Here is a 13,681-nt window from a genome sequence, read left to right on the forward strand (position 1 = left end):
TTTTTGTAGAACTTCTCTTGGCTGTAAATCTCCTGTTCTTTCCACTTCATCAGGCTGCTGGGAGATCATAAGCTGTTACTGCATGTCCTGATTCAACCCCCACATCACAAGTGCCAATAACAGAGCTCACATCCTCCTCACAGACACACGAACACAGTTGAAGCAGCCACCTCCACTCTTCCCAAAAGGCTGGGAAAGGGAATCATAATATGGAGGGCAATGAATTCTCTCAGTGGGAAGAAGAGGATTTTTGTTGATTCATGAAGTCATCTCCTTAGTGAATTCCACAGCTGTGATCCCCATGATCTAGGACACACGGGAGACCTTTTCTCCTTTTCAGGTACTCTGGGGAAGATGTGCTTCACAGCATTTCCCTTTTATTTACCCCCCACCAAAGATTTATTTTTGAGAGAGAGAGAGAGAGAGAGAGAGTATGTGCGCATGGTGGGGACAGAGGGAGAGGGAGAAAGAAAATCCCAAGCAGACTCCTTACTGAGTGTGGAGCCCTAGAGGGGGCTTGACCTTAAGACCCATGAGATCACGACCTGAGCCAAAATCATGACTCAGATCCTTAACCAACTGAGCCACCCAGGCACCCCCACAATATTTCTCTTTTGAGATTCTGAAAGGCACGTTACAAATACATTTTAAAAAAATATCTTGATGTTATCTGTTCTCGCATGTACAACCAGAGCGATTCATGTCCCGTGGTCCTGTACGCAACACTCTCCCAGCAATGACAGCCTTGCCCTGGAATGATCTGTTTTGTCTCTTTCGCCCACGCCAGACGGAGAAGCCTGCGAGAGTAGGGATGGTTGCTCCCCTTTTGTTTGCTTTTAATCTGTTTCCCTAAGTTCTAGATCCTGATACAGCATCTTGATACACTTAACTCAGTTGAATTATAGGTTAAGAACTCTTATAACATCTATGGTATAATAAGCAGCTAGGCATTTCAAAGATTTTCAGAAGAAAAGCAAAATAGTGGATTCTATTACAATGATTAATCAGTTGGACATGTGGATTTAATGTGGATGATTTTCTGTTGTGAAAGTTTAGTGTTTACTCACTGTATAGGATGAGCACCTACTAACAGGAAACTGATTTTTTTTTCTTTTACTGGATAATCTCAGACCCAGGTATGTCACTATATTTTTAATTATCTTTGCAATGGGTTTTTGTTATTTTTTAGTAAGTTTACTATTTTGCTTACATATAATTGTATTTATTATTATGTATGTCCAATATCTTTTACATGTGATACATATTTATATGTATCTTTATAATATTTACCATTATCTGATTTATTAAGTGATTTATTTTGGTTTCTTTCGTGGTAGTGTGCTTAAAATTCCTGTTCTACCCATCGCCACATTGCATAACAGAAACAGATGATAAAACAAGCAGCTTGAGTTTTAGTTCCCCTCTACTACAAACTGATGTTGTGATATTGAACAAATCATTTCTCCTCCTTAGGCATCAAATTCTTCATCTGTAAATAAGCACTTTAAATAAGTACTACAGTTTCATAACTCTCAAATTTCTGGGCAAGGAAAGGTATGGTGGTTGTATCTGAGGGTCTGCATGTTGACCATCAGTCTTGGAGGTTTCCAGAAGTCATAAACCAGCCAGGTGGGTTTGACCTGATTGATATCTTTCCTGGCCTAGAATCTCAGCTTGGCTGCCTGCTTGGCTTCTGTCCAAACTTCTTGGCAGCCCTTCTAATGCTCAAGCATTCTGCCTAGGTGGGTAGATAGAGCTTTATACACTCAGGTGGCCTTGGAGTAGTTAAATATGCTGAAGTGGAAGTTTCTTGTTCCCAGATTTACACCAGTAGGAGCCCTTTTTGTTGTTTCCCCATGAATTTCTTTGTTTTTAGAGCTTTGCCAAGTGAACTTTTTTATTTATATAATGATTCATATTCCTGTATTTGTGTTAACAAAAGGATATTAAATCATTAATATGTGCATTTTAAAAAAAGATTTTATTATTTCTTCATGAGAGACACACACAGAGAGGCAGAGACAGACAGAGGGAGAAGCAGGCTCCCTACAGGGAATCTGATGCAGGACTTGATCTCAGGACTCTGGGATCACGGCCTGAGTTGAAGGCAGGAGCTCAACCACTGAGCAATGCGTGCGTCCCTAATCTGTGCTTGTGGTAAAACTGTGGTAACCAGTGTGACTCTCCAGTTAATATGCAAATAAACTCTATTTGTTATTTCACAGGATCTGTTTGGACATAGATGCCTGATTTCCAATTGGAGAAAGTTCTACATAAAGATGAAGGAAGATCTGGAACAATGTGGGTGAAAGAAGGATGCTGATCTTACAGTCCTTTGTTGGAGGGGACTACAGGGGAAGTGGAGTTCTTGGGGCTAGCCAGACTGTGGTTAGATCAGAGGAGATGCATAGCAAAGTAATTACATATGTAGGTAAGTTTCACTATAAAAATTCAGATTCAAGTGAAACAGCAGAAAGAACCCAAGAAGGAGGTTTAGGGAAGTACAGAACAATGTGAAGAAAGCGTATTGGACTTTAAGCAGCAAGGATATGTGGAGTGGACTAGGATGATGTCATAGGGGAGAGCAATCCCAAGGTTTGGAACAGTATTCTGGTATAAAGTTACTTTGATATAATGTTAATTCAGTGTGAGGTGGGGGAATTTTATCTGTGCAGTGGGTCTGGTTGGCTAGGAGCAAAGTGGGTAGGGAAGCAGACGCTGAGTAAATTGGGTTCTGTTGATCCTGAGGCCACCTGAGGACAGATCTCAAGTCTTCAGAAGCCTGGAACATAGCTATTGAGCCAAAAATGGATGTTGGTTAAATGCTACTGATTATTTAGTATTTCAAAAATAGTAGATTGAATATATTAGTGAATAATGAATGGTCAATTCTATTTTTAACAACTATAAAGGAACTCAGGAAAAGTCTAACCAGAGAAGGGATGTGGGCTGGAGTACAGTAGGGAGAGCCATCAGGGAGTACACTCAAGTGTGACATTCTCCAGGACTGGTGTAGGAGAGAGACTTGTTGGAGAAATACCATGACTTGGATGTGTAGAGCGAATCCTTGATATGCAGTGAACAGTAGGTAGCACTCAGACCTGGCCCTGGGGCCAGAGAAAGGATTCTGGTCCTGGTTTTGCTCCTAGTTTCCTATGTGATTTTAGGATAATCTCAGAATCCAAGCAACAAAGGACCTTTGAGTCCTTAGACATTGATAAATCATTTAACCCCACCCCAACACACCCTTGATTTATGTTTAAGCAAATTGAGGCCCAACGAAGTAAAGTGCTTAGCTCAAGTTCACACAGATACAGAGTTTGTTCTGGGACACTTGTCTTTATGCTGGCTCACCCATGAATGGGTAAAGACCCCAGAAAAGCCGTGAGTCTATGGCAGTCTCAAAAATTTCCATGGTGCTCAGCTAGACTGCCTTCTCCTGAAATACTCTCCAAATTGTACCATCAAATGATGTTCTTTTCCCTCTTGACATTGTTAGGAATCTTCTGGTCACATTTGACAAGTGGAGCAGAACTCATAGGCTTTGCAAAGACCTTTCATTAGCCAGATACAGGAAGGCCTCATTAATTTGAGTGAATCAGTGAAGGCCTATCAAAATAAGATATTTCAGCCAAACTAAACACTGACCCAAAAACCAGGATGGGCTTCGTTAGTGTGAAGAGGCATGCATAGCAATCTATTGAACTATCACACCAATGTTCTCTCAAGTATTATTTTGTTAGGCTCAAATCCCTTGCTGAGTGATAAATTAGTCTGAATGATGCACTCTTTAAATTTAAATAACATTATGGATTTTTTCAAATGTATGCAATCACTAGCTTTCAGCATTTTTACAGTGTTACCTAATGAAGAAGCTTCTCGTAGGTCTATACCAAAGATTCAATTTGGTTGTACATTAAAAACACTCGTATTTGTGTGAAGAATTAATACACGTTATTATCTCCCTTCTGTTTCTCCATCTAAGGTTCAGTGGACTTTACGTTGGAAAAACTCAACTTCAGACAGTTTAGCAACCTTTAATGTCATTCCTGAAGTTCTGTTTACAAATCCCCCAATTAACAAGTTCAAACCATTTTGGGAAAATTATTAAATTTCAGTTTGTGTGCAAAAGAAAAGGGCAGACATGAGGTTTGACCGTTGAAATCCTGCTGCATCTTGGCATTGTTCTAATAGCAGAGGTTGGCAAACTTTTCTGCAAATGGTCAAAATAAATATTTAGGTTTTGCATGTCACGTATGGTCTCTGTCTCATCACTTTTTCTTCCTTATCCTACCTGCATAACGCTTTAAAAATGAAAAGCCATTCACTCTTAGCTTATAGGCCAGACAAAAACAGTCATGGGCCAAGTCTGGTTCATGGGCCATAGTTTGCCTAACCCTGTACGAGTCTTTGAGTGGCATGCCTGCAGGTTTGGCATCTGATATATTTTGTTTTAATACATAGGTTTATAACTGATATCCTGGTGGTACATCAACCTGGACTTAGAGGAGCTCCCAGGCATTAGTGCTTACATGATTGAGAAGTCATAGATGTGGGCATAGTATTTACTATAAATCTGGACTCTAGCCATTTAAACAGATTTTTACAAAAAAATTCAGACTATTTAAAGAACTTTTAGACCTTATCATAAATCTTAGGTTAAATAAAACATGTTCTAGATATGTGAGTTTTTTTTCCTTTCCCCAGAAATGTGGCAATCATTTCTACATGCTGATACAAATATCTTCTAAGAGAGCTTTATATAACATGACCAACATTCTTAGCATGTAACATTTAAAAAGTCTGGCTAATACTCATTTCATGGTATATTTGCCAATTTGATTATTCATCTTGTTGTATTTAGCTATTTAGGTAATTGAGATCTTTTTTCTATTATAAATAATATGGTGAACATCTTTGTGCGTAAAATGTTTTTCTTTTGTGGATGTATTTATTTTATTTCATAAGTTGGAACAACTAAATCAAAGAAAGAAAGGTTTCTAAGGGTTTTGTTTCTAATTAACAGTGCTAAGGCAATAATAGTTCTGCTTTGTTTGGTCATCAGAAGAAATCTTCAGATGTTGTATAGAGCGGACATTATTTGAGGTGCTTACTTCAAACATCATTTTTTATTTCATTGCTCTATAAAGGGTGAAGGGAGAATATGACTCCTAACCACCTTATATCTTGAGTACCGGGAATCCTGATTTACTAAATGCTTAGCTTTGTTTCTGTGAGTAGTCAGTTATGAGATCTTTGTGGTTTGAAATTACTCTGGTAGAAATTAATTAAATTTCTGGCAGAAATTAATTTGGTAGAAATTACCTTGGTAGAATTTTCATGAACCCATTCATTCACTCAACAAATACCATGTAGTACCTTGTCTTGTGCAGTCATGTTCTGGACTTTTAGACTACATCATCATCTCATCATTAGTGGTAATAATAAAAAAAATAATAGTAAATATACAGCACATATTATGCATCAGCCAGTTTTAAGTGTATATCTGTATAAAGTTCTACTCTATGAGGTAAACACTTTTAGCATCCTATTTTACAGATGGGGAAACAAAAGAATCTCATTGCTAAGCCTAAATCACCTAACTAGTAAGTATGAAAGCTATTATTTGAACTCAGGCAATCGAAATAGTTTCTTATCTCATGAATACCCCATGCTGGAATACTGAGAATATTCTATAAGAGGAGAAAAATTTTACATTTCAGTGTTCTAAATTATCTGTATAGGGATGCCTGGGTGGCTCAGTGGTTGAGCGTCTGCCTTTGGCTCAGGGTGTTATCCCCGAGTCCCAGGATCGAGTCCCACATCGAGCTTCCTGCTTGGAGCCTGCTTCTCCCTGTGTCTATGTCTCTGCCTCTCTGTGTGTGCTTCTCATGAATAAATAAATAAAATCTTAAAAAAAGAATAATCTATGTAGATGAAATTTTGTTTGCAGGAGAGACAAACAAGATGAGAAAGAAGTGGTACTGGATTATGAGCTTTTTTTTTTTTTTTGAGAGAGAGAGAGACGGGAGGGACAGGTGAAGAGGGAGAGAGAATCCTTTTTTAAAATTTTTTAAAATTTAAATTCAATTAATCAACATATAATGTATTACTAGTTTCAGAGATAGAGTTCAGTGACTTATCAGTCTAATATACTATTCAGTGCTCATTATATCACATGCCCTTCTTAATGCCCATCACCCAGTTACCACACCCCCTGCCTCCTCCCCCTCCAGCAACCCTCAGTTTGTTTTGTATAATTAAGAGTCTCTTATGGTTTGTCTCCCTCTCAGATTTTGTCTTGTTTTATTTTTATTTCCCTTCCCATATGATCCAGTTTTATTTCTTAAATTCCAAATATGAGTGAGGTCGTAATGATAACTGTCTTTCTCTGATTGAGAGGGATCTCAGTCTTAAGCAGGCTTCCCATCTAGCTCAGAGCGTGATGTAAGGTTCAATTCCACGATCCTGAGACCATGACCTGAGCCAAAATCAAGAGCTGGATGCTCAACTGACTGAACTACCCAGGTTCCCTTGGATGCTGAGCTTTTATGTTTATCTTTTCATGGATTTAAACCCAAGTGACATGCCCCCCCATCACACACACACACACACACACACACACACACACACACACACATGGCACACAGGCATTAACCTTTCCCCGAACAGACTGACTCAGGCCACGTTAGCAGAAGACCCCATGTTTCAGACTTAAGTAACATCAAAAAAAATTTTTTTTTTCCAAAGCATTCACCAATGAATTTTAGTCTCCCTGCATGCCTTTCCCTAAAGGTTTTCTCAGTTTTGTTCCCAAGCCTCCCCTGCCTTTGGCTCCACTTATTTTCCTTCTTATCCTCAGGGCCTTGCACATATTCCCAGGTCTTAGCCTCAACAGGTTTGAAGGGTGTGAATCTTCAAGTGACTGGCACTTTTGAGTAATCCTGCTAACCTCTGTTAAAGAAACATGTCCTTATCTAGAGAAAAATCTGTTCCCTGCCCCCAGGTCATTCTCAGCTCTCAGATACTACTTGTGCAACTGTGACTCTGACTGCCTACTCTGTTCTAGAAATTCTCACAAGGGCAGAAGATGTATTTTAGAGTCACACAGACCTCTCACCTTTATCTCTTACTAACTGTGTGACTTCTACAAGTATTTAATCACTGGTTTCCTTATTTGAAAATCAGGGTTATAATCTCTATATTGAGAAATGATAGAATAATATTTTTTAGATAGTAAATGCTCAATAACTAATAGTATCTCCATATTGAGAAATGATAGAATAACTAATAATATTTTTTAGATAGTAAATGCTCAATAACTAATAGTATTTTAGAAAAAAAAAAACATCAAGCATGTTTAGTGATTAGTTTGTGGAAAGAACAGAAGGTAGGACCACTGAGAATTTAACCCATTGAGATATGGGTATTAAAATAGTGAGAGAGTCTTAATTTTGATGACTGACAAAAAATATTTATGAAGAATCCACAACTAACATCATACTTAGTGATGAAGGACAAAAAGCTTTCCCTAAAATCAAGAATGAAGCAAGAATGCCCTCTTTCTCCACTACTATTCAACATTATATTAAAAGTCTTAGCCAGAGGAGTCAAGCAAGAAAAAGAAATAAAAGTTCCATATAGGGAAAAAAGTAAACATCTATATTGGTAGATGGCATGATTTTGTATATAGGAAGTCCTAACTAATCCCCCCATAAGACTATTTGAATTAATAAAAAAATTCAGAAAAGTCAGAGAATTACATGATCAATATACAAAAATAAGTTTTATTTCAATACACTATCAATGAATAACTTGAAAAGGAAATTATGAAAGCAATTCCATTTAGAGTGGCATCTAAAACACTAAGAAACTTAGGAAAATATTTAACCAAGGAAGAGCAAGATTTATATGCTGGAAATTATAGAACATTACTGGAAAAAAATAAAGGCCTAAATAAATCATTAAGAAAGCTATACTTTCCCTAGTTATTGAAAGATTAAATGTAATCCCTATCAAACTCCCAAATGTCCTTTATACACATTCAGAAAAGAGGATCCCAAAATTTTTATGGAATCACAAGGGACTCAGAACATTAAAGCCATCCTGAAGAAGAATAAATTTATAGGAGTCACAATTCCACACTTTGAAACTCACTAAACCTTACTTACAAAGCTACAGTGATCCAGAGTGTGATACTGGAATAATGGTAGATAAGTAGATAACTAGGTGAGAGTCCAGAAATAAACCACTTATCTATGGTCAACTGGTTTTCAACAAGGATGCTAAGAGAATTTAGTATGGGAAAAATGGTCTCTGCAACAAATGGTGCTAAAACAACTAGATATCCACATGCAAAAGAATGAAATTAGATCTTTACCATATATTATATGCAAAAATGAATGTAAAATGAATCAAAGGTCTAAATTTAAGAGCTAAAACTATAAAAATCTTAGAAGAAAGCATAGGAGTAAATCTCCATGAGTTTGGGTTTGGCAATGGATTCTTTCCATATAACATCAAAAGCACCAACAAGAAAGGGAAAAAATCATAATTTGGACTTCTCCAAAAATAATATTTTTGCACACCGAAAGATACTGTGAAGAAAAAGAACATACAGCTCATAGAATGAGAGATAACATATATAATTCATTCATTTGTTGAGTCAAATATCCAGAAAGTATTAAATAACGAACGTTATTAAAGATGTTAATAATAGGGGTAGGTGCAGAATATATTGATAATATAAAACTCTCTATGCTATTTTCACAGTTTTTCTGTAAATAAAAACTGTCTAAAATAAGGTTTATTAAAACTTCTGTTTTTATTTTATTAATAATGCCATATTGAAAAAATAGGTTAAGTGTCAGTTTTGCTTGAAATTAGCATCAGAGCAATCTTCCTAAAACACAGCTCTGAATAATTCCTTCAAGTCTTCCTAATCTCTCAATGGCTTTTCCCTGCCTGCAGGATCAAGTCCAAGCCTCTTGGCCAGACATTCAGACCCTGCACAACATTGAACAAAATTAAAATGAAACTCATATTTCTCGCCACTTCCCATGTGTAATTATGGTCCAGCAAACTTGAAATATTCATTGTTCCTAGAAGATGCTTTCCTGATTCTATGCCTTTGTGCATCTCTGTCTTACTCCTGGCGTGTTCTTTCTGTATTCCTGCCTGGTGATTATTCCATCCTTTAAAGGCTCTCTTTAAAAGCAATTACTCTTGGCTTCCAACATCATGTTACAACAAAACAAATCATTCCTTTTTTCACTTCTCCATGGTGAAAGAATATATTGTGCTCCCTCTAACTGAATTTGTCTTATTCCATCTCAAACTTACTTGGAGGTGTGTGGTCAGTTTTGTTCACCTGCTCAAGAGCAGGGGTGAGACTTTACCATATTTAACCCTTCCAAAACCTGGCACAATCGTCTTCCCTCAATACTTATTGAGTGAATAATATAGTTAAGCTGAATATAAAACTTGGGCCCCAGATTGGCACACTGAGATTCTAATCCTAGCCAGTGTTTATGTGATCTTGGAAAAGTCTTTTTGTCTATACTGGTTCTAAATTACCTCATCTATATGATAGAAAGTGTGGTTAGTAGCTTTCAAATTAGGTTTAATAGGGTCAAAGAAGTTCAGTGAAGTCCTTCTGGCTCAATTTGGGGCCAGGGGAGGGGGGCAAAATGCATTTTTAGGCTTCTTCTGTTTCTACCAGCAAAACTCATGTTTCATCTATCCATTTCAGGATATCAAAGAAGCTTTTATTTAAAGAAAAAATCTCCTGTACATTGAAAAAATTAAGCCATGAGATTAGCTAATCTGCGAAGCTCCTTTATTTATTTATTTATTTAAATTTTTTTATTGGAGTTCAATTTGCCAACATATAGCATAACACCCAGTACTCATCCCGCCAAGTGCCCCCCTCATTGCCAGTCACCCCAACCCCCCGCTCACTTCCCCTTCCACTATCCCTTGTTCATTTCCCAGTGTTAGGTGTCTTTCATGTTTTGTCACCCTCACTGATATTCTCACTCATTTTCTCTCCTTTCCCTTTACTCCCTTTCATTTATTTTTATATTCCCCAAATGAATGAGACCATATAATGTTTGTCCTTTTCCGGTTTACTTATTTCACTCTGTGAAGCTCCTTTAATTTCTCACTTGAGCTTTTGACATCAACATATACACGTTAAAAGACATATTTAAATATTGCTCAATAAATAAATAAATAAAAATAAATAAATAAATACTGCTGCATTATAAATGGAGCAGACCAAAAGCTTATTCTAATTCAGAAATGAAGGTGCAGACAACTGCTGGAAATTTTACTGAATTCATCTTTAATTTCAAAATCCACAGCACAGGTGAAAAAAATTTCCCACTTTACATACGACAAAGCAGAGAGGGTAAGAATGTCTCATTTCAAGCAGCCAGAAGGAGGTGGGAACTTGATAGAAAGCAGGGAGGACCAGCCTGAAAAGCTTGTGTTCTTTCCCCAGGATGAGACTTAATGAAAATGGATCCTGGAAATTAAAATGCACAGACACACACCTAAAACAATGGAGTGGTTTTGGAAACCCCACCCTTCACCCCATCTGGAAGATGTATCGGTTATTTGGAGAGTAGCGGTAATTCAGCCTCATTACAATTTCCCATCAGAAGTTCAGCTCAGACCAATGAATGGAATGATTACAAAGCCTATATTCCTCTGCTAGGCAACCCGCACATACTGAACCATGAGTAATTTTCACTGAGCCGGCTTGCCTATATTGGAATTGTATTCACTGCCCAGAAGACATGCAGTGAGGCTTTAGCTCAAGTGCCCAGCAGGAAATAAAAGCCCGTACCGGTCGTGGAGAGAGGGAGGTGGCACAGGCTTGAGGGGGAGTCCAATTTGTAAGTGCTGACATGATGGCTATGCTGAATTAAATTTATTAAGGGAAATTTGGGTCTAAAGTAGCAGGTTTAGGCAGCTAGTAAAGCAGGGTTTGGTGGGCTTTAGGCTGAGACTGTGTAAAGAATGCTGTTTTAGTATTTTCCCAGTTCCTTGAGCAGCATCCCCGAAGAAGAGTATCACAGGAACTCAGACATCATCTAGTGCCGAAGTGTCAAACTGTTTTGATTGTATTTTACCTTGAGGAAGAGAATTCCCCGGACATCACCTATACCGTTCTTTTTTTCCACTTGAAAAAGAACTCAGTTATCAAAATGAAATGAAAATGAAAGCAAACCTTAGGAAAGATTGTTATATATTCACTTTAACCATAGGATATGGATGAGACCCCCATGATCCACAAGGGGCAGGGGCTTTGGAATGCTTTGCTCAGTACTGTGTTCTCATACTCCTAGTAGGGCCTGGCCCCAAACAAGTGCTGGGAAAACGTTATGTGATTGAATGAAGCACAGTGAAAATAATGTTTTAAAATCCAGTCATCAGACAAAGTGAAGTCCAAAGTATTCTCTTTTAAAAAAGAAAAAAAATATTTTATTTGTTTATTTGAGAGAGACACAGAAAGGGTACAGTGGGGAGGAGCAGAGTGAGAGGAAGAAAGAATCTGAAGCAGACTCCACACTGAGTATAGAGCCCCACGTGGAGCTCGATCCCACAACCACAAGGTCATGGCCTGAGCTGAAACCAAGAGTCAGACGCTTAACTGACTGAGCCCTCCAGGTGCCCCCAAATTATTCTTGATTTAAATGTATATCACCATACCTTATAGACTTGATCAAATAAACCATAACAAAGTGGCAATAACAGAGGACAGTTAACAGCAATTTTTAATTCAAAAGCAAGAATAGTTGCAACTGAAAAGCAGAGCAAATTCATAATGGCCTTGATGCTTTATGTATGCCGGAGTATCCTTCCCCACACATGTAGGAACCTCAAATATTGGTAGGCACACTCGGGCTGCAGGAGCTGTCCAACTTTGCCAAGCAGGCTGGCCAGATTTCTTGATAGAATACTTGAAACTCTAAATACGAAACTCTAAAAGACATTACTTTTGATTGGGAAATACCATATTTTTACTCAATAGATTATTTGTAATTTACTTATTTTTAAGTAAAATGAAGTAAAATGAGGGTGTGTACATCGATGTACCCTTAATTACCCATCAAAGGGCTGATGTTTTGGGACTGGATCACAGAGCCTGGGAACTTGGGAAGGATCCTCTCAGCTCCCAGTGGGCTCAGAACCAAAATGTGAGAATGGCCATGTTAGTGTAGTAGCTCCAGCGGGTGTCTTGGGGGAGCAAAGAGCAAGTGGGAAATGATCAGAGAAGATTTGAGTCTCATCCCAATTCCTCTATTTTTAAAACCTATTCAGTTAAGATTCTTTTTAATGTGGTACAAAGGTCTTGTTGGGGGCCTATTTATAGGAGAGTAAGCCAGGTTTTATGGCTTTGATTTCTGAAAAAATAATATTTGCTGATAAGAATTTATTCTCTTAAGAAATTTATTCTCTTAAGACACATTAGATGGTGCTGTGGACAGTAGGTCATAGGATCCTCCCCTTTCAATTATTATCAGTGCATTTTTTTTTTAAGTTGAGAAACTAAATTCAGGGTAGCCAAGGGGGCAGAGCACTCAGCTGAGGTTGGCACAACCAGGGGTGGTCCCCAATGTGTACTAGAGGGATGCTGAAGGACACTTTGAGGGCCGGGTTGAAGATGAGTGGATACAATGCTCTACAGCTTTCCCAGGACAGGGTGTGCAGAGAACTGGACCGAGGTAGGATTTCCGCTGAGTCAGTATCCAAGGACCAAGGGTTAGTCAGTTGCTGTGCAAAGTTGGGTACTACTTCACTGGGTAACATGTCACTCATGACTTTGAGGTACTCAATGATCTGTAAACCCTGTCCTAACAATGACCATGAGTAGAGAAAATGCAGGAAAAATGCTCCCCAAGCACTTCCAGTGTGACTCTTATTTTTCACGGTGAATTCTCTGAAAGGATTGAGTCTTCTTATAAGCGACACAAAACTGGTACTCAGTGAATAAATACAAGAATAAAGATTAGAATTTAAATGGAATTTTGTTATTTATATGCTGTCTTAGAATATTTGCTGTTCTGTTGCTTTAATTATTTTTTTCTGTCCTCTGATGAACAGTCAATTCAAGGAGATGAGCTTATGGTTGTATTCTAGAATTGAATATTTCAAATATGTTGACTCCATGCCATGTCAAAAGTAATTGTGCTCTAAGTATAAACCTTGGATATATTTCCCTCATCAGGAACCAGGAGGAAATTGAGGCTTAGGAAATTTAGGTGAGTTTCATAAATCAAATGAGATTTGCCAGGTCAAACTAGAAAGCGGTTCTACTGCTAAACCACTGCCTGTTCTGTAAGGAATATGGCTCATATTCCTGCTAAGAGATTAGATAAAAGCTCAGTTTTAAGATGAGGTTCTATATTCCAGATGTAGCTTTCAAAAACTATGCAATCTTCTGAGACATTATTGCCTAGGATTTGGGACATGGAGTGTGCTGGGACTCAGTTTTGTTGTTGCCAACCCATAGCATGATTTCTTCATATACTTTTCCAAATAATATTGAAAACATATTCTAATTTATGAAGTATTGACTTAAAGTAAGCTCTAGAAATAAGATCCCAAGCATATTAATTGGCTTGACAAAACTATGTGAAAATTATCTTGCAAAGACTAGTATCCCTGAAGT

At 37.8% G+C, this 13,681-nt stretch overlaps 1 long non-coding RNA gene across 1 annotated transcript in view; it reads left to right on the forward strand.

The window, feature by feature from the left end:
• Positions 1-13,681, forward strand: part of LOC112910732 (uncharacterized) — a 550,603-nt gene that overhangs the window by 319,991 nt on the left and 216,931 nt on the right. Inside the window, exon 5 of the long non-coding RNA XR_003233300.2 lies at positions 2,226-2,431. This is a non-coding gene — a long non-coding RNA (uncharacterized lncRNA). The remainder of the gene's footprint in view (positions 1-2,225; positions 2,432-13,681) is intronic.

Source organism: Vulpes vulpes, chromosome 8 (assembly GCF_048418805.1).
Source record: "Vulpes vulpes isolate BD-2025 chromosome 8, VulVul3, whole genome shotgun sequence".
Taxonomy (NCBI): Eukaryota; Metazoa; Chordata; class Mammalia; order Carnivora; family Canidae; genus Vulpes; species Vulpes vulpes.